Source organism: Chinchilla lanigera, unplaced genomic scaffold (assembly GCF_000276665.1).
Source record: "Chinchilla lanigera isolate Chin_1 unplaced genomic scaffold, ChiLan1.0 scaffold00007, whole genome shotgun sequence".
Lineage (NCBI taxonomy): Eukaryota > Metazoa > Chordata > Mammalia > Rodentia > Chinchillidae > Chinchilla > Chinchilla lanigera.
The window spans coordinates 7,084,146-7,106,941 of NW_004955408.1; positions in this window are offsets into that span (position 1 = coordinate 7,084,146).

Genomic DNA, 22,796 nt, shown 5'->3' on the forward strand with positions numbered 1-22,796 from the left:
CAGCAAATCAGCTTGGTGTTCTCTTCCATTGTACAGACAGGTGACAAAGGCTCTTACAAATAGAAAAACCTGCTCAAGTTGATTGAGGAAAGAATGTAATTGGGAACTCTCTTTTGCTTGGGAGTTGAATGTCAGTGGATGTGGCTTGATACGGTTATGGTAGTTGGCAACATCTTAACGGATGCTTTTGGGCTTTTTCTACTAAATGACCCTGGCAAAGCTCAATTATACAATACCTTCCAAATACTGTTGGAGAAGATCCAACACCAAAGTCCATCACCTCCCCGCCAGGAGGGCTCTTTCTTATAACTCTTGCTCTGTCCTCATTTGATGCTATTTAAGAAGTGTAATTTTATCCAATGACAAATGCTCTTTGGAGTGCAGCGCTTTCAGTTCATGAGGCCCTGGGTGCCCGAAGGGAATGGTCTTTTTGCTCTGTGGAATTACCTTGGGAATCTCTGAAACATCTGTGAGGCCATTCTTGCCAAGCAATGTTTCTTTTCTCTTCCGGAAAGGGAAAGAGAGGCTGGAGGTCTGGCTGGGGCAGCTGTCCCCAGTGAGAGTTCTTTGCATTTTAAATAAAGAGAATCCCACGAGTCCCACAGTCTATTGACTCGGGGCTCTATGGCTGAGATCAGCCTTTCATTCAAGATAGCCTTTAACTTATGTTTAAAAGATGTACAGATAGTTAACAGATTTGGGCAGTAGAAATTCATTTGTTCTTTGATTTTAAGGGAAAATTAATTTTTATTTGTTTTTAAACACAAAAGACAAAGGAACAATGTGTTTTACATTGGTGCAATAAAGGATTAAGAATTGCACCCAGGCAAACACTTTATTTAAAATGTAAATAAACTTCTACTACTGTTTGTTCTGGATGCTCCCAGCCTCCATTATGTGAAATCAAATGGCTTTTGAGATTTAGAACCTGTTCAGCTCACCGTGGGCTTTTCATTCTCCAAACACTGACAGTTGTCCTGGTTCAGTTTTCTCAGGCTTCCTGTCAAGATGGAGGCCTGCTCTGCATGGTGCATTCAGGGCTAGCTCAGGAGGACAGGCACATCCACCATCACACTAGCCATGTTATAGTTAATGAAAGCATTCCAGCACTCTGTCTGAGTGCACCCAACATGCAGAGAGTGAAAATGTCAACCATGAGCATTCTTTACCAAAGGCTAGGTAGTGAAGAAGCCATGTATTCTAGGGCCATGGCTTCGGAGAAACAGGGAAGAGATGTAAAGAAGAAGTACTGGGTGGGGCAGAGTGATAGCAGTGTTAGGAAGAGGACAACTAGGTGAAGCAGAGAGCTCTGTAAATTGTAAATCTGAAAATTAAGTACCGCCCAATAGCCATCTGCCCAGATCAGTCTTATCATTTCTCCTTGGTCTCCCTGAGTGTAGAATAGGTGATTTGGATTAGCTGAACTCCAAGTCTTTCAGCTTTGATACTCTACTGAGCAGGAAAGTCAGGAGTGTCAATCAGGCTGTATGTTTATGGTGTTGTTCAATTTGTGTATTCTAGGTTTCCATATGCCTTGTATTTACCTTGTATTTACATGAAATTTTCTGGAAGAGAACGTTAGTGAATATTAGCACTCCTATTGATAATTTGTGGTGTATAAAATACATACATTTAAGGTAAGCAGAGTAGTTATTATGTGAAATATGAGGGTCTAGGAATATAAGTAGAAGTTCAAGGCAAGAGACAGTACAAAGTTATACATTAGGATAAGATGATTAATTAGATAATGTTTGATGTCAACTCCTCTGAATTACAAAGTTTTGGTGGTGTGTCTCCTGTCTGAGAAGATAGGAGATTGTCAGGTTGTCAGTGTAGAGCATGAAAACTTTGAATTCTGTATAATGAAATGCATGTTTTGTTAGTTTCTGTGGAGAATTAAAGTCTGGATTCTGCTTGCTTTCACTGAAGCTGCTAGCCTACCTGTTTCCGTGGATAATGAAGCCCGGTACAGGTGATGGGATCTGGGATGGCTTCCTCATTTCTTGTGTGAAATGAGCAAAGAACTGGATGTGGCACATGACAGGAAGGAAAACCCAGTGAAGTTTATTAAAGCAATAGAACACTCAGAGTGAGCAGGTTTATGCCTATGAAGGGAAAATGACTGGGGCATAAGGTGTAGGGTTATAAATCTTGTGCTGGTTCTGGGGTGTCTCCTCTTGGGACCCTTCAGAGTATGATTGACAGCATGGTTGACAGGGCCTTAGGTCATGTCAGCTTCATCTGTTGTGCATGTCCTTTCTCATGATTTACTCTGTTATAATTGGATGTCTGAGATGCAGTCCATGTGCATGATCCTTCAATGAACTTTCAAGTGAAGAAAGGCTCCCACAGGTCATAGGGGCAGATCTGGTGCATATGTGTCATGGTTTGAAAGTTTAGAATTTTTCATGGCAGCCTTGGGGGTCTTTGCTTTCCTTATCTATGCCTCCCATAGTAAGAACAAGGGTTGGAGTTTGGTCCTGGGCTTTGTTCAGGTGTAGGTGAGTGCAAAGTGGCAACTGGAATCCTCTATTGTACTTTGTGACACCCAGAGAGGCAGTGAGATGCACAGCCTGTCTCCCTCAGTTTGAGTCTGGACGGTGTCCCCTACCAGCTCGTTAATCCTGAAACAGTTACTTCACTTCTCTGGGCCCCAGTTTCTAAACCACTTAAACGAGAGACACAGTTGTGCTCAATCCCTAAGTTTTCATAAGGCTAAAGTGAAATATTACATACAAATAATCTCAGGATCCAGTTTATAGCAAAAACCTGGCAAAAAATAAAGTTATTATTCTCATATATTTCAGAGCCAACCTTAGGTGCCACCTTCTCAATTAAAGCACTTATTATACTTTGACCCACAGCGATCTATTCAGTTTCAAATGATAGCACTTAATATTTTATAGCATAATTTAGCTCTTGCCCATACATAGTCTTGCAATAGTCCCCAGTGGCAAAACTTCCCAATCGTATAATAAGCTCTCTAGTACAGGAGGAGGGGACTGAGACAAATTAAGTGTCTTGGTCAAAGGGAATCAGCTAAGAAATGGTTCAGTTCTTGCTTTCTGTCTCCAAGGCTACTTTTGTCCCGTGTGTATCTCAGAACACTCGACTCCCTCAACCAAATTATGGCTCAGTTTTATTATAGGGAATAATTAGAAGAGGCTACTGTTTGGGAGCTGGGTGATCAAGGCTTAAAGCCTTCATCACTAGACTGCGAGACTAGTTTGCTTTGGAATTAAGCCTCAATTTCCCTAGCTATAAAATAAGGTGGTAGTAATGCTAAGTGGTAAGAGTTTGAGTGCCACGGCTGGGCAGATTGTTTCACCCGGGTGCTGCTGCAGGGTATATAACTCTGAGTAAGTTATTTAACTGTAAAAATAGCTAAAGCTCAGGTTCTTCAGGTAAAATTACAGTGTTAATATTTCTATGACTAACTATTAGGGTTAGATGAAATAATGTGTAAATCTCTTAGCATGATGTGAGGACCATGGCTGTGTTATGTTTGTTGTTATTCCTAATAAAAATAATATTATCCATCACTACCATCACTATCATCAAAATTATCATCACCATCATCAATCTATTTAGCTTTTGTACCATAGTGGGAAAAAAATATGGGCTATAAGTCTGACTACCTGGATTTAAAAACGAACCCCATTTCTTACTGTGTAAGGACAAATTACATGGCTCTATACCAATGACTACTTTATAAAGTTGGAATGATGATTCAGGTATTATTGCTAAGTGTTTTTTCACTTTGTCTAGCATGTGAATATTTAAACATTATCCGATATAAGTATTTAACAGAGAGAAAGAATAATCACTCAGCTATCATTTCTATCATCCTCTAATTGTAAGTTGAAGCTTTGGAAAAAATTTAACTTATGCTGTGGAACTTGGTAATGCCATCTGTGGGTAGGCGTGGAGTAAATATTCCCAGATATCCTGCTAGACATCTGTCTAGAGCCATTGCAATGACCTTTGAATGAAAATAAATGGACTATGGAAGGCTTTTGGCCTCTTTCCTTAGGACTTGCATCTTGGCTCTGATGCTTGGATTCCCACAGACCAGCTGGTCAAATGAAGTCCAGCTGACTTCTTCCTCCCCATCATGGTCCTCACAATAGCACATGGAGGGTACACATAGGGTGTTCTGGAGGAGATGTGACAAAGCCTAAGATCCTGTAGCCAATAAAGAAATATACTGCTGAGCAGACATCTTAGAGGGAATAGAGAAGACCAGGAAATAATAGGCAATAATGATGACTATCTTTGCAAAAATATTTCCCATTGGTTAAAAGAGACCTGAGATTTGATGTGGACCTCATCTCAGGAAAGTGTGGGGTGTCTGACTGGGTCAAAGCACTTGTGCTGTAGAGGTGAACCAGAAGTCTCTCTCTTTACAAACTTTGCAGTAGACTTTGAAGTCAGACACATCTGAGTTCAAATCTTAGCCTTACCAATTAATTAACACTTCAGGCAAGTGATTTGTACCATCTACTAAGTTTTGGCACAAGTAAAATAAAACAAAGTAAAAAATGCCCTTATTGTGGGCATGGGAAGAGTTGGGTGTAGAGAGAGAGAGACAGACACAAGGACCTTCTGAGGGCCTGGCAGGGAGAACAATGGCTATATAGGGCCAGGCTGGGGGTGGGACTTAGGGGGCAATCTGCATGATGTGGCAGATAGTGATTGGATAGGGGACAGGGAAAAAGAAACAGGATGTTGTAAAAAAGGAAGTAGGAAGTAGTAACTGGGCCAGGAAGGAGAAAGGCAGGATTTGCTGCATGGCCACCTTTGGTCCACACCATTTGGCTCACTGTCTTGATAACAGCAGAATTTTTATTTAGGCAGAAAACCCATCACTGTCCATGAGTTTCTTTCTTCATTTATAAATGGAGATGCTATAGGTTGGTCCTGTCTTCTTATTCATGAGGAATTTAAATTAAGATAAGGGTGATATTTATCGTTACGTATGACACTTGGGAATCACTTGGTAAATGTTAACTAAGTGATAAACATAAGTTTAATAGGGAAATCCTGCTTATGTCTTCATAAATCCTGTTTATGTCTTCAAGGCTAAGAAAGACCCTTTACCTTTCCTGTACCTCGGTACACAACAACAGACCCAGACCCAGACCCATAGTGGCCTCACGGACTTCATGCAGCAACCCCGAGGACAGGGATAGAAGGACCCGAGTGGTCTCTGCGGTGCTATTTGCAAAGTTTAGGGACATTCTAAAGACATGCTGTCCTCATTTGGTGATATATTAGCTTTTCTAAATCTGTCTTTCACTCTACATGGCTCTTTGGGAGTGAAAACTTAAAAAACTCAGAAAGAAGTCATTGAAATAGGAGGTGCTTTTGTGATCCTATTGTGCCGCATCACCATGTGATTTGAGGTAGAGGGTATAAAATCTTACGTGTTCCTTTTCTCCACTAGTAAAACAAGGGACCTTGATTGGATTAACTGAAAGATCCCTGGAAGGTTCAAGTATAGGGTTATAAATTCAATTTCTTGTATTTATTCTGAATTTATCAGAATAGAGTGTTACAGTGAATATGGGAAAGATTGCCTTTTAAGTATTCTTGAGTTTCCTTATGTTACACAAAGTTACAAGCATTTACCAAATGCCACACAGTTTTAGGTACTGGCAATGATATAACACTAAATAAAACAAGTTAAAACTGCTTGCCCTTCTGGAGTTGGCATCCTAATCAGACGGAATGTAAGCTATATATTCATCTTCTCTACAACATCCTTGATGTCACCCATAGAAAATGAATGATGACTTTCCAGGAAGCATGGTGGTAAATCAATTATTTCTTATACTTTATTGAGTAACAAGAATTTTAATTTCTAATTGCTCAAAGGAAGGAACAACTGGGATAAAGGAAAGGAGAAAAAGAAAGAAAGAAGGAAGGGAAAATACATATGTATATAGAAGGACAGCCAGGATAATTGTACTGCTGATGTCTAATGGTCTGTTTAAAGGAACAGCTAATATTTTTGACCAATGTTGCGTGATTATATCTGGTAATCTGAACAACTAATTTTAAGACAACAATTACAACGATTGGTGAATTCCTACCATCTTGTCTAGTGAAACTCTACATCATTTGTAATTTTTTTTTTCTTTAATGGTTTGATCAATCTTGCATTCTTACATCTGGTAAAATCTGAGCAACTTCACTGAAGCTAACAATATGTAATAAAACAGCCACTGTTAATTCCTATCATTTTGTTTTGAAACCCTGCATCATTTTTATTGTTTTGGCTTTGCTTTGTTTTTCTCTCTGTTGTTGTTATTTTATTATTTTTTTATTCTGTTTAAAATAAAAAAAGAATTTTAATTTCTAGCACTGTTTTGTTATTTTTCCTTTGAAGTGACCACTCTAATTTAAAGCAGGGTTTTACAAGCATTCATACATAGAGCATCAGTGTTTCTTTTTTTTGGGGGGGGTACTAGGAGTTGAACTCAGGACTTTGTGCTTGCCAGGTAGGCACTTGTGCCACTGAGCTCTATCCCCAGCTCAGGCATCAGTGTTTCATGTGAGCATTACACTTATACTCAGAAAATTTGAGTCAGAATTATGACTTTGTTTAGTAGTATATAACCATGGTCAAGTCACCTCAATTTTTCACAATTCTGGTTTTAGATCATTGACCCTTACTATGAGACTGATAAAGACAGGTAGACCGGAAAATACCTGTCATGCTTTTTTGTGAAAATCAAACACTGTATGATTTTAACCAAACATAGGATCAAAAATACTTGTTAAAAAAGTTATGCTATTGTTGTTAATGTGTACGTTGTATTTTGTGTGGTTTTGATTGTGTCTGCTTTGAGCATTTACAGACTATTTTTTTGTCATTCTTTTAAAATGCAGTAAATGACTATTTATGTAACAAATACATTGCATTACATATCATAATTACTATAGAGATTATTTAAGATATATAGGAGGATGTGTGTAGGTTCCATACAATTACTATGTCATTTTATATAAGGTTATCTAAGACTGCAACAGGTCACTCTAAAACTTAGTGTGGTAAAACGATCATTTGTTATACTTATAAATTTTGTGGATGAGGGATTCAGACATGGCACTTGATGTCTGGACACTTAAATGGAGGACTTCAAGGCTGGAAGCTAAAAACACCAAGTGGTTTGTTAACTCCGTATCCAGTGGTTGGTGGTGACTGTCAGCTGGAGTTCCTCTCCTGTAGGCCTCTTTGTTTCAGCTAGTTTGTGCTTCTTGATGAATGGCTGCCACCTTCTCTAGGACACACGTTCCAAATAAAGACAGTGGGCAGAGGCTGTATCCAGCCTCAGCATCACAGAACGTCACTGTTATTACCTAGGATTATTCAAAACAGTCAGAACAGAGTCGAAGTTTCAGACCCTATACTTTGACTGGGAAAGATAAGGTTGCAGAAATGCATGGAGGATTTGAAATATTGCTGTGACTATTCTTAGAAAATGCAATCTGCCACAGGCAACCCTTTGGGCATATCGATTCACATCCTTCCAGCATGCAGGCACAATATTCTAACCTCTCCATCAGTACTGTCCTACTGGAGCAGCACCCGTCTGCAGTATCAGGCTCAGATGTGAGGTTCAGAATCTCATTGTGTGAAGCAGATACAGGAGGACATGAGTTTATTTGGGCACAGTTTTTCATTGTTGCTTATTAGGTATAGTTGCTCTTGATCTAGGAGCTATAATCTGTAGAAATATAATTATCTTCCCCATATATACCCAATCTACCATAATGGAACAAGCATAGAATACCCATTAAACACATTCTCATTTAAAAGATTAGATGACACGAAGTACACCAAGGAATCCTGAAATTCAGGTATGTGTTGCCAATTCTTTGATTGGTTCCCAAGCCTGCTGCCTGGGAATGATTCTTAGTAGCCCTTAGCTTTGTCCTTCTGAGGCCTCCTTACATTTCCACAAGAAATGGTTGGCAGTGTTTTCCTCTGTAAAATAATATAGTGATTCTCTTATAAACGTTGCAAGTTACCTATGTTTATTGGGGTAAACTGCATCAGACAAAAGTTATAACTAAAGCTATAGTGGAGATAATTCCTTGTCTACTTAGACTGCTTGTAAGGCTGCAAAGCAATAATGCTCTTGAAATTGTTAGAAATTCCATACATAAACCGGACAAGATCTATGCTACATACCCTTAGGATACTAAAGTGGATCTTTGCCTATGCAGGATACCTCTTTATATATGTTTTTGAGCTCTGAACAGGAGGTTTTATAGTCAGACCCTTCATTTTACCCACAGGTGATTTTTTCCTGACAGTGCTCAAAATTTGATCTCTGCACCAAAGCCATTGAAGAGGCTGGGAATGAAGAACTGTGTTATTCTCCAAACCAGAAAGCCCTTGCTCAATTTTATTCGGTCGTCCGTTCTTTAACATTTTCCTGTTTTCCTACACTCACTGGGGACTGCTATGCTGTAGCAGACCGCAGGACCAACGGCCTCTGCAATACTCTGCCTGAGAATCTCCATGACTTGATTAACCAGACCACTCGATGTGTGCTGTAGTTTCCATGTTCTCAAAGGTGATGGTGTTTCTAAATGTTCTGCCACCTTTCATTCAGTCTCCAGTGGTGCTTTTCTTTCTGCGCTTTAAGCCTTCCCTGACAGTCCCGTAAGGGGTCATCACAGTTCCTCCAACACTGCATAAGGCCCTTTGGGTTTTCACTGTCACTGCCCTCCCCACGAGCTCAGATTCTGCCCACCTTCAAGTCACAGGGAGTCTTCCTCTGGTTTTAGGGAGTGCTGTTACACAACACTGTACTCCTGCTATGAAATCTATTCTAGTTACTAAGTATTGCATAACAAATGAGTATCCAATTCAGGATGTCAAAACACTATTCACTGTGCTGCAGAATTCTGAGTCAGGTATTCAGAAAGGGTGTGTATGAGATGGCTCGTCTCACCTCTGTGATGCCTGGGTCCTAGCCAGAGGATCAATTCTGCAGGAGGAAATCATCTGCACTCTTGCCTCTCATGTACAGTGGTGGATAGAGCCTGTTGGCTGGGATCTCTGCTGCTGTTCACTTGAGTCTCAGTGCACAACTCTCTCACACTGGGTATAGGCTCATCGTTGTAAGCTACATTGGCTCACGGTTTCCGAAGTTTCAGGGGGAAGTTAGCTGGCTCCGCTATGTTTAGCCCCATAGTGAGGGGAAAAAAATCACGGTAGAGGAAAGCTGCTGTTTATGTTAACTAGGAAGCAGAGAAAGAGCCCAAGGAAAGATGTGCCCTTGAAGGCACATCCCCAGCATGCCACCTTCTTCCTTCAGGAAGACCCCACCTCCCAGAAGCCCTTCCAGCTATGAACTCTTCAGTGAGTTAGTCCAGTGCTGAGGTCAGTGCTCTCCCAATCCAAATCCCTAGGCATCTCTTCCTCTAATCAAGTTGAGGACCTGGATCAACCATCCCTGTGGGTCTCCTTGTGGCAAGGTGGTGGGTGTCCAGAGCAAAGAAGCCAAAAAGAAGTAGGGAGGCGTCATTTTCTTTTAAAAACCCATGCTGAGAACTCACACACCAATACTTTATTCCAGTTTCTTATTAGGGTTGAGAAGTCACAGTCTTCCCAGGTACAAAGAACAAGGAAATGTATCACAAGTATTGATGGGGACCTTCAGGGTTTGGTATATACAATGGAGCTTAAAAAAGAAGCAACACTGTGGCCATATTTTGGAAATAACCATCTGCCTCTCTACCTTATACTAAAATTATTTAAGCATCCATGATGGTTAAGGAGTAAAATGATACATGCGTATTGCGACTGTGAAAATAGGACTAAAAGATGTTGTAGAAATTAGTCTTCCAGCTTTTTCCTTATAAGCATCACTACTGTTCATTAAATAGTTCTAAGTGTCATCATTATCAGTGATAGTGTGTCATCTTTCAAAAACATCCTCTGCATATATCAACAGCGGCATATAATGCTGTCACCTTCTACTGAGTCTCTCTGTGTTTAAGTTGTAGAAGCCCTTTTCATTTATCCGTACTGCTAAGGTGAGAAATCACACAGTACCCAAACTTTATAGAGCTTTTCTCTGGAAAGGTTTATGGGTCTTTCCCCCCTCCCCTCCCCACAGTCATTCTAAGGGTGTTTAGCTTGAGCTAAAAAGAGTCTGTATTCCTACTACATGTTGATAATGACAGGAGGCAGAGCAGAGCCTGAGGATGTGCTGGGGTGGTAGAGTGGCCATGGAGGAGGAGCCCTGTTGGCCCTGGATGGCTAAGAGTAGGGTATGTTTTCTCTTTTCATATTTATTATCCTTGAGAATTTGGTAGGGCAGCGAAAATGTCCAGGTAGGGATATTCACTTGGTAAAATAGAACGACATTAGGGAACATCAACACTGAAGAACCATAGGATGAAGGGGATATGTGTTTTGAATTTCTGATTTATGCTACATAGTAGGCAAGATGTCAAGTGAGGATTTTAGAGACTTTGTCTGGCCTTGGCCTTCTTACTGAAAGGGTTTGTTTACTTTGTGACCATGGGCATGTCTCTTTGCTCCATCCTCCATTTAGTCATTTATGTACAAAGAGACTGATTAAACTTTGCTGCTGACAGTGTGGTCCGTCAAGCAGCAGGACTATCCACATCCGGGAGAAGCTGGCTAGAATCTTAGGTCCCTCCGTTCCAACTGTGTCAGATTTTAAAGGTGCACAAAACCTTCAGCTGGTTCTTATTGAGGTTTGAAAATCGCTGCACTAAAAAAAAATCTGAAAGCTGTCTTTCTAGAACAAAAATATCTTGAAGGAGGAAAATAGGAAAAAAAAACAGTGAAATAATATTTTATTAATTTTCAGAAGTATAACCCATATTTGCTTTATGGATCATAATGTACCTTATCGATAAAATGAAAAGATATTCTTGTTGAAAGTTAGGGTGGCAAAACAGTTATCTATTTTACTTAGTGATTTTGTAGCCTTTATTATAGTTCTACCCATGTTCGTTTCTGATTCCCTGAGTCTTCTCATTAATCATCTTGCTCAAAGTATCAAGAATTTTATTATAAAGAAGATAAAAAAAGTCAAGTGATATACCAAAGAGCATAGATTGCCAAAAATCACAATCATAATGGATGGAATAGCAGTCAGTGTTTGCTAGAGAAACAGATTTAATGCAGGATATACAAATATATAAGAATCTACAAGACTGGCTTACGATGGCCTGCCGGAGATCTGAAGGACCCAGTAGAAGGACTGGAGCACACTGTAGTGTCCCATGCAGGTCTGTGTCAGGAAGCTAAGTGTCTGTGATGGAAGCCAGCAGAAGACATCCAAGGTGAAGGCACAGCCTGGAGCTCCTCCTTCAAAGAAGCAGAAGCGACTCTTCCATGTTTGTTTCCCTCTTATGCCATTCTGGTGACAATCCCCCTTAGGATGACTTCCACACCCAGAATTAATACTGAGCCTAGGGCATTTCTTCCTCAAGTGGACACAATCCATTAATTACCACAGATGGCATCATTACTCCAGGGAGAGCCCTTAGCATAAAGGTTTAGTTAAATAAAACCTCGCATAAGAAGTGCTACTCCAAGTAATTTAGCAAATGGTAATAAATAAAGGAAAGTTAATTACTACTTTATTTCTCTTGTAAAACATTCGTTCCTTGCTCGATGTAGCTCAGTGGTTAACTCTAATAGGGCCCTGTTACTAGGCAATTTATTTTTTCTTTAATATTTCCAATAAATTCTTATTGGTTATCTGTGAGGTGTTAGGCAACATGCTATGAAAAATAATGATAGCTTTAATTATTTTTAATAGCTTTATTAAGGTATAATGTGCCTAGTATATAATTCACATGTCCAAATTTTGTGAATTCTGCACTTTCTAGAAATTTTACCAATATCTGCACCTTTGGGAGAGTGAATTTTATTTTATTTTATTTTTTAAATTTTTTTATTTTTTTGATTTTTCTCCGGTGCCAGGAACTGAACTCACGACCTTGCGCTTGCCAGGCAGGCGCTTTTGCCGCTGAGCTAAATCCCCAGCCCCTGGGAGAGTGAATTTTAGAACACTTTTATTACCTCATAAAATTCCATACCATTCAGTGGTCCCACTCCCTGTTTCCAGCGCCTCCTCTTCTGCCCCTAAGCAGCTGCTGATCTGGTTTTGATCTACAAAGACTGCCCCATTGTACACGTTGTAGATGAATGGAGTCACCTATGTGGGCTTTTGTGATTCATTTATTTCACTTAGCATTATATTTTTAACGTGCATCCATGTTATAATATGTATAATGTCTCATTCATTTCTTTGGCCAAATAATACTCCTTTATATGGATATATCACATTTTGCTTATTTGCTCATTGGGATTGTTTTCAATTTTGAGGTATTTTAAATAAGGCTGCTCTAAACATTCCTATAAACATTTCTGTATGAACATGTACATTCGTTTCCCTTGGTTATATGCATAGGAGTGGAATTTCTAGCTCATACAGTAATTGTATGTTTGATCATTAAAGAACTGCCAGACAGTTTTCTCATGTAGTTAAATGGAACTTTAGGAAATGAAGTCAAAGTGTACGTGGCAATATGTGGGGTATTTAATATTATCTGGTCTAAATCTCTCTCTCCCCCTCTCCCTCTTCCCCTCCTCCACAGTCATCTTTTCATTCTTTCCACTTCCCTGTGTATATTTCTTAAAACATCTTTATTCTTTCTCTTCCCACAACCCTACCAAGAACATCCACCGCCTCCAGGGTCCTGCCCTTGAAGATGTGATACTCACATTCTTCCATATTAGGACACAGGAAAAATGGAATGGTTTCAAGATGGAATTTAAATTTGAGTTTGATTTGGGAACTCTATTTGTTTTATGAATTGGCTCAATAATTATCTCTGCCTCACTTTCCTTGCTCCTTGAATAGATTGCCACACACATTTCTGGAGAGGAAATGGTATATTTTTGTATACATTATAGGTATTCAGTAGTAGTAATTGAATGGCATTTATATAAAAGAATATTTTGTATTTCTATATACTTAGCTGCAAATACTTGGGAAATGAAATCTAAATATATGATTTACAGTACATAAACATACCTAAAATGTGTCTGGGGATAAGTTTAATAAAAAGATATGTGAAGTTTTTCCATTCAATGTTTTGATATCCTTGAGATACTTGAAGGAGACCCAAAGTGATGGAGATAGTTAACATCTTAATGGACTGGAGATTTGATATTGGTTGATTAAACACAGTCACAAATAAAATTTCAGATTTTTTTTCCTTTTGGGAAAACATCCTTTTTCTTAAAATTTCACTAAGATGCCAGGGATACTGATCATTCAATAGTAACTTGAAAAGAACATTGAGGTGAATTATATTGCTTGATATCAAGACTTTTCCAGAAAAAAAATTTAATCAAGACAGTGTTGTATAAGCATGAAGTATACAAGCTGACAGAAGGTAGAGTGCAGATATAGATCAAAATACACATAGTCAATTTCACTAATACATTTCAGAGGCAACTCAATGGGAAAAGGGGTTTTTAAAATAAATTGTAAAAAGATGGCTTCACATTGAATGGTATGACAAATTTAAAAAAAATATCAAAATTTACTTAGGTAAATTATAGACCTAACAAAACATTAAACCTTTAAACCATTTGAAGAAAACATAGACTTTATTATGATCTTGGGGTAGGTAAATATTTCATGGATTTGAAAGAAAAAGCCCTAGCCACAAAAGTGATAAATTAGATTTTACCAAAACAAACAAGGCAAACAACCTCTACTGATCAAAAAATTAAAAAGTAAAATATTTATCTACAGTGTGGAAGAATATATTTGCAAAGTATATGTAGTGATGAATTTGATTCAGACAAATATAAAAAACAAATGATAAAAATATGCCAATTTTTTTTACAGCTAAGGAAAAATTTGTGTCACTTAACAAGGGCATCTATACATAAATGGTAAATATGTACAAGAAAAATGATGTCTTAGTGATTTGAAATATGCAAATTAAAGTGTAATACCACTTCATTGTAGCAGCATGTGTTGGTGAGTACATGGAGTAAGTGGAAATCACATACACTCAGGAAAATATAAGATGGAATATCCATTTTGGAAAACACTATAGTAGTATCTCATAGATGTGCACCTACTTTGTGACATAGGCACAATGACTTTGAATCGTCTTGTATGAATGAAACTAAATTTCCCACTCAGCAAATATGTGCTATAGTCAGCTAAGGATCGTGACAAGTTTTATACATTCCTTTCTATACAACTCACTTTATACGTCCCTGATAACTCCATGAAAATTGATTATGCTGCCTGCCAAATTCTGATATGACCTTAAACACTTCCAACATTTTTCTGTTTTAGTGTCCTGGTGTTGTTTCTTTTCCTGTCTATATAAGAATTACCTGGTGAGATTTTTAAAACACACTGATGTTTGCTTCCTGCCTGAGAGATGCTTAGGACATTTGAACTGACCCTAGTAGGATGCCCAGATACTAATACATCTTAGGAGAGCCCCAGGAATTTGAACAGGGAGTTACAGTTGAAAATCACTGAATCAGCTGATCCTTAAAGATCTTTCCAGCAAATAACAGTATACAAGTTGAATATATTCAGGTAAACCATGTCTTGTTATTGTTTGTGCATTGATGATATTGTTTTCTTCTTAATTTTTATTTTAAAGTCATCTCGCCAAAAAACAAAAGCAAAAACAAAACAAAAAACAATAAAAATGATACAGAGTTTCAAAACAAGATGATAGGAAATCTACAATGGTTGTTGTATTCCTTATTGTTATATTCAAAGTAGTTGCTCAGATTGCTGGATATATGCATGCAAGGTTGATCAAACATTTAAGCATTAACTGTTCCTTTTGATAAATCCATAGAAATTAGTAGTACAATTATCTTAGCTATCTTGTATATATATAGATACACACAAATATACAAATAAATATATAGTATATATAATATTAATATATTATTAATATAATACATTAACATTAAGTAATATATTAATAATTGACAACTTTAAATTCATCACCAAATGTATTACTATATTAATTAGTTAAAATATGAATATTAATACATTATGTAATATATTACATATATATACATATATTTCCCTTCCTTCTTTTCTCCTCTCCCCCATCCCAGTTGTACTTTCCTTTAAAAAAAGATAAACGGCGATATTGTTGAATTTCACTTTACACAGAAAATGCGCAGAGTTTTCAACTGAATACCAGCACTGGACTTTCTACTGCTTCATTCCTGGCCTTTTTACCACACCTGCCTGGGCCTTTAAAGACTTAACTTTCTTACTAGTGGTCTTTAGTCCTAAATGTGTTTGGTACAGCAGCATACACAGAGAGAAGCTTTTTTTCTCTATCACAGCCATTGTGGCTTTACTGTCTTCTTCTGTGAATGGAAGCTATGATCATATTCATCTGCGAAGACAAACAACTGTGAAACTGAATTTTGAATACAATCCTTTATCCTGCCTTGCTCAGCTGCAGCAAGTTAGCTAGAAAAGTGTTTCATGTAGCCGTGGTATCTACAGCTGCATCAGCAAAGCAAATGAAGTCTGACATAAACCTTCTGAAAATGCAGAGGCTTATTTATTGTTTAAATCTGGGAATGGCAGAACAGATGAAGAAACAGTTCATTCTTTTCTTTCCGTGTATAATAAGCCATTCAGCTGGGTGGGGGCAATAAAGTTACTTGCTGCATACAAACAGTACTATCAGGTGAACTGATTCTTATAGGAATAATACCTAGTAGAAGGTATTATAAAAAGAGGAAAGGTAGGGGCTGGGGATTTAGCTCAGCGGCAAAAGCGCCTGCCTGGCAAGCACAAGGTCGTGAGTTCAGTTCCCGGTACCGGAGGAAAAAAAAAAAAAAAGAGGAAAGGTAGAGATGATAGGATTGCTCCTGAAGCCCCTTTCCACTGAAGGGAATGCTCCTTATCAGTGACAAATAATTTGCTATTGTCCAGTCTTATGAATGACTGACAGTATAATCAATAGCTCAGAAGGCTGTAAGGATGGAATTTTTTGATCCTACACAGGTAGAACTAAAATGAGTAAATCCTATGATGATTGATGCAGATGCTATCTCATTGCTGTTATGGAGGCCTATTCAGTCATGTGGCATATTCCCCTCTCCTTAATTTTGAGGAGAAATGTTATGGTTTCTTAGAGAGAAAACCTAACTCTTCTTGCTAAACCAAGTTTGGGGCTCAGCAAATAATCAGATGGAATATTTTGATCAGTGCTTAATAAACATGGGAAGATAACATTAGATGACTGAGTTGGTTAAATGTGTATTTTAACATGTTCCTGCCGGCAGGAACCACCAATGGTACCTGCATGATTGTCCCATCAGGCATTTTTGTACAAATGGATCTAACCACTTTTATTGGTTTGCTTTTTATTAATAAATTAATAAATAGCTTCCTGATGGAAAAGTCATGCATGTACCACTGGTGGTTCCAGCTGTGAGACTTCTGCATGAAGGCCCCGTTGTGAAGCTGCTAAAATCTCTTCTGCCTACCATCAAATATGCTGTGGAGAGGTTAATCAATTGTGCTTTGTACTGAATAGATATGATATGAGTGCCGCTAACTACTTCATAATCATTATTTTCATTTTTGGACAAATTTTAGAACTTCAAAATATCAGTTGTATTCTGGTTTTTCAACCCACATTAAAAAATCTAATCCTTTGGCAATATGACAATTCTCTTAAGTAGTAGGTAAAGCATGATAATTGCCTCTAAGGAGTTTTTGTTAGATAAAATACTCTCAGAGCTCTAACTGAATGAGCCTCATCTACCTTCTCCAAAATTCTCTTGAAATAATGTTATGGAATTTAGGAATTTTTTGAGTATGCAGTTTGAGTCCTCCAAAACAGAGTGAGATTTTTATCTACTTATTTCTGGACATTATTCTTTACACTCCCTTATATCCTTCTTGAAGGAAGACAGAGAATAAATAAATGCCTGATCTATTTAATACCCTCTTAGATTGCATTAGTATTTTTTTTTTCTTTTCGTAGCCTCATTTTTCCTGTTCAGTGAACTCAATCTCCACCGCTGGTTAATTCTGTCACTTGAGTGTGTGACTCAGAGGAGCCCAGGCTAAATCCCAAGACATCCCATGGTCACACTCAACAGCTTTCTTCCTGACAGTCACCAGCCCACAGACCCTTGGTCATGTGAGACTCAGAAATACTTTGTTCATCCCACCCTGTAAAAGGTATCTGGAAGTTCTTATGAAGGATAAATTAATGCAGAGCCCCTACCCATATCAATGTCCAATTACACATAATTTTTAGGAAAGTAAATGCTTTATTACATGATTGATAAGGTGGAACAGACAAATTTATTGAGCTTTGTTTAAGTGTTGGAATTTCAACTGTTCCTTTCTTATGTATTGAATTTTTCTGAGTATGGAAAATCACTTCACTGTCACACAACTTTTGGAAAGGCATTTAAATCCCCACTGTATCATAAGCACAAAGACGATCTTTATTGTGGATTGAATCACATTATTTTTAGTGATGGAAGTGGGGATAGGTGGACTGTAAAAATAAAGACGGTCATTGAGAAATTATATTCCAACCTAGAAAAAAGCAACATAAAATCATAAGATACTTAGCAGTTCTAGGTACTGAGGGCTGTGACAAGAGTTACATCTTTCCCAAATCCGTGAAGACATTGTCATGTTAGGTCCCTGATTCCTTCACTTCACGTGTGCCATATCTGGACAAGGTCACATGGATGGGTAGTAACTATACGTCCTCTAGAACATGCATCAGGACTGCAATACACACTACATATGTTTCTACTCTCCTTCTTTGCTTAGGTCATCCATTGACTACAGATCTATTTGTCAAGTCTACATAAAGTAGAAAGGCACTTCTCTATACAGTATTATCATAACTACCAGTCTACGTGAGACTGACGAATGAAATCTCATTTTAGCATAGTACTCTCTACCTAGCCTATCTGAACTCACAGGATAACTATCTCAATTACCCTCAATGTCAGATTTAATTGCCCTGTCTCAGTTTCTTCATCTATAAAATGAGAATAATAATAATACCTACTCAGGGCACACCACAATTATATGAGATTATATAAAGAAGTTAAAACAATTTCTACACACGATCAGTTCTTACTAAAGAGTAGTTCCTAAACTATCTCAATTTTTCTTTCTGTTATGCAGTATCATCTTCAAATATGCAATTGCAAGCTTATTTGGTAATAACTCAGACAGGGTATGAGTGTTATGAGTGACATGCTTCATAGTTATGATGTTGCAGTTGTATTTCTGTGTCTCACTTTATTCATATATGTATTTGGGAGGAATGGATTTAGAAGGATTGTTATTTATATTTTATATCTTTCTACTTCAGTTAACATTTGAATAGGATCATTTGTAAACACATCACTAAAATATCTTTTTCAAAATGAGCACCAATCTTGATAATGATAGTATTCACCCATTAACCTGAATTTCTTCTTTCTTTAGTTCTATTGACAAAAGTAGTATACAGAAAAACTGCCAGTTGCTTTAAGAAGCTGGAGCCGGTTATGCTGACTTTTCTGTTGGCATTTGCTTGGATCTTTCTGTCTTTCTGATTCATTCTCTCTTAGTCCTGCACTCTCTGCCTCTCTGTCTTCAGAGAATCTGTGTGCCTGATTTTAGACTGCTTTTTTGATCTGCTGTTGCTACTCTTGTGCTTGACAGGAAAGGTACAGAAGGGGAAGAGTGTGTGTGTGTATGTGTGTGAAGTGATTTGTGGGAGTATGCTGTGTGGGAGCACCTGAGTTATATATAATGTGTTGAGGATGAGAAATTGTGTGTACATAGAGTGTCTGAGTGGGAGAAATGCGTAATTTTGTGTGCTCACATCTTTATTTGTGTGTATGTGTACCTGGAGAATTTAAAGAACAACCAGTCAAGATAATGTTTTCTTTAAATCCTACTTAGAAGTGACCCTGAGTTTTCTTTTTCCCTTTCTGTTTTGTTAGTCAGTTTTCTATTACAGACAAAACACTAGAGAAAAACAAGTTGAAAAGAAGGATGTATTTTGGTTCATGGTTTTAGAGATGTCAGTCCATGGGCTGCTGACTTTGTTACTATGGACCTGTGGTGAAGCAGGACATTATGGTGGTGGAGCATGTGCCAGAGAAGGCCGCTTACTCATGACATCAGACAACCAAGACAGAGAAAAAGCAAGGAGAAGTGATCAGAGGCAAAATGTACCCTTGAAGGCCACACCCCAAGGACCTTCTTCCTCCAGGTGTGCCTTACCTCCTAGTTTCCACTACTTCCCAATAGTGTCATCAGCTGGGGAATGAGCCTTCAATGCATGGCCTCTGGGGGATTTACCAGACCCAAACATGTCCCTCTCCTATTCTAGTTCTTCTCTATTACCTTTCTATCCTCATCTCCCTCAATTTGACTCCTATTGTAGGAAGACTCAACAATGCACAACATACCTCTTTCTCTGAGAGCTAGGGACTCCTGTATTTACCTAGCAAAGGGATGAAATGATGACGTTATTTCATTTCTCAGGGTCCTATGCAAGGCAGCTCAGCTCTACCCAGAACTTAGGGCTTTCTTGCATAATACTTTGAAACTTTGACTTCCAGCACTTTGCTGCTACTCCTTTGTCGTGCTCTACCAACTCCAGCAAGGCAGGGCAGTTAGCACCATTAGAACCTCTAAAATAGCGGGAAGTTGAAGGTCTGAAATACATTATAGGATCAAAATTAGATCCTAGTTCTCTTTTCATCAAGACTTTCCTGTAGATTACTGAAAAAAAAAAAAAAAGAAAAGGGAATATGTGGTAAGATGTATTGGAAAGGTCTATCAAGAAATACTTCCAGAATATTCTTTAACTTTCTAGCCCTTTCCTCAACTCCATCACTCTTATACCCCTACACACTACAGACCTCAATGTAAATCTGCTGATTGACTGTTGGTACAGGGCTTGAATGAAATATGTATCCTTTCCTTTTGGAGTGGCATTCCTTAGTGAATTAAATCCTTGGTAATGGATTCTCACTCACTTCATATTTGATAGCCCTGTTGACAAGTGGCCTGGCAAAAGAATGGTAATATTAATAATCATAGCAGGTCATAAGCAGAATGTGTCTGTATCACTAAGCAGTCATGCTTTCTGTGCCCCTTGTGCTCTGTTTACAGTTCTAGTAATTAAGTATCTCAGAGCTCAGTTAGAGAATTAACATCTGAGTTTATAAATGATAACAATTATGAGTATGAAATTTTATAAGGTAGCATTTACATAATGCAAATAAGGAAATTAATCACAAATCTGGAGAAGGAGAGGGGTCTGGACTGTCAATTAAGTCTGAGCTAATAACACTAGCTTTGGGAAAGCTTTTCCTTTCTTTAAGCAAAGACATTGCTCTCCCAGGTATCTGAGGAAGTGGGGGGACTACACATTGGGGATCTATTAGATGTATGCTTAAACATAGTTGTTTTCATCTGATTCACAGAGTAACTTAAGTAGAAAACTAGTGCATGATATATATAATCCTTTACATTTCACACGTCTTTTCCTGGCTATTATCTCTCAGAAGATTCATAACCATATGAAGCAAGGGAAATCAGATTTTATTGTTGAGGGACAAAGTCCACAAATAAGTAGATACCACTAAAAATGTGGCTTCACCTCCCAAACAGTTCCTCTGCAGATCTATCAGATCATGGAAATGGCCTCAAGTGCGGTACCTACAGTTTAAATCTACATATTCTGTACTTTTTGGGTGAGGTTATATCTTACTGTGAATAAAGTGAGACCAGCAAATGGACACGTCTGAAAATTTATCTCAGCTCACAAACAGTTCTCTGCAATGCAAACTGATCAACAGCTATTGCATCATAGAAATAGGCCTTAGATGTGATATCTAAAATTCACTTCTCTTCTGTGTGTGCTCTTTGGGTGAGAGTGAGACATCTGACACTAGCTAAGGTTTTCAGATCTTCAGCTGGGAATTAGGTATGAAATTAGAATGAGAACAGTCTTTTCTTGTAGTTGGACCTATATCAGGACAGCCTAAATTTTCTTGTCTTCCACTAGGTAGACTGACAAGGGAAACCATGATGGGGAGAGGAGACAAAGCAGTAATAAAAGGAGAATGAGCCCTTCTGGTGGCTTTCTGTATCTTTACCTAGTATTTTGAAGCCCTGTTACATTACTATATTTGGTTTCCATGAAATGCCTATGGATTTTTTAAATAAGGTTTTAACAAAATTGTTTTTTCTTCAGGTAGATTTAGGACATGTTCACTAGTAACAAACAGTTTCAGAGCAAAGATTTTGCCTAAGTCACAAACTCAGTGAGTACCACAGAATGAGAGAAAACTTGGGGCTCCTAACCACTCATCCGTAGCTCCTTCCCTAGCCCTGGTGTTGTCCTTTACGCAGGACGCATCCACCCTACCGTGGGCTGAGCCCAATTCAAGGTCCTCAGATCTCAGAATTCGAGATGAGAGCATTCCTCTTGGCTTTCAGCACGGACAGATGTACTCCGTCAGGATGCTCCTTGATTCATTAAAATTCTGCAGAAAGAGAACGCAGCCAGCTGCCATTCTCCTTGCTCATCAGCTTGCCTGGTGTCAGTCGCACCTCATTGCATTTGGCAACGTTCTTGACGTGAATGACATTAGCCGGAGCACAAATCAGGGAGCATCTGCTGAGGAGCAGGGGAAGAAAATCACAAACACATTTATAAAAGGGAAAGTAAAATCAGGGCGACACTCAGGATGTCTTTCTGATAGTCTGCGTTTGGGAGATTGTGCTTGGTATATCTAAATGGCTCTATCTTTTAGTGTTTCAGATTTACCTGTTTCAAAGCCTCCCCTAACCCTTACTGCGGATGAAACTCATAACATTGGGTTAGAGAGAACAGAACAGCAGCCACAGCTAGGGCAACCATGTGGTCCAATCGGCCCAATAACCACAATTTATAGTTGCTGTCTTGGCTTTGATTTTAGTGAAATCTTTCTCTTTCAGCTCTGTCCTGATTTTGGAGAGACATAATTTTATCATGCTGGTGATAGTCTCTATTTGACGGCCCTTCTATCAGTGGTATTTACTGAACATCTATCATCCATAACCAAAGGGGAAAGGTGTGCATGTATAGACAAATTTTTCATGGTCTCTGCCCTTCCTGAGCTTCCAGTTTTGAATTATAAGAGCAAACCAGAACTGTGTCTCCAAGAGAGACAGTCTTCTTAATGGTGGGTCCAGGAATATGCAGGCCAGTTGATTACTGTTTATATTCTTTTGGGAAGGAGTGTATGCATTGGTCAAGGAGAGAATTTCTGGACTCAGTGTTACTTACTAATACTACAATGATTATAAGAAAATTCCCTTATCTTCCCCATCCACTGCTTTCTTAGTTATACAAGTGGATGCTAGCAGTTATCTTTCTTCTTGCTAGGGTTTTGTGAAGATTCAGTAGTGCCTCGTGAAATGAAAAGGTCTGGTCAAAATACATATGAATGTTGAAATTGAAAAATTATCACAATAGAAGCCATATTGCCATTAGTACCCCTTAAAATATCCCCCCTCACTTTGAACACACTCATCCCACCTAGAAGTCTTCCGTGTGTCTTTATGAAGTATGAAAAAATTATGGTAAATACTGCTGGTGAATGTCATCCACCAAAATGAAAGCTCATAAAAACATTACGATATGTCCTCAGCAACCGGACCCAGCATGGTGAGACTTCT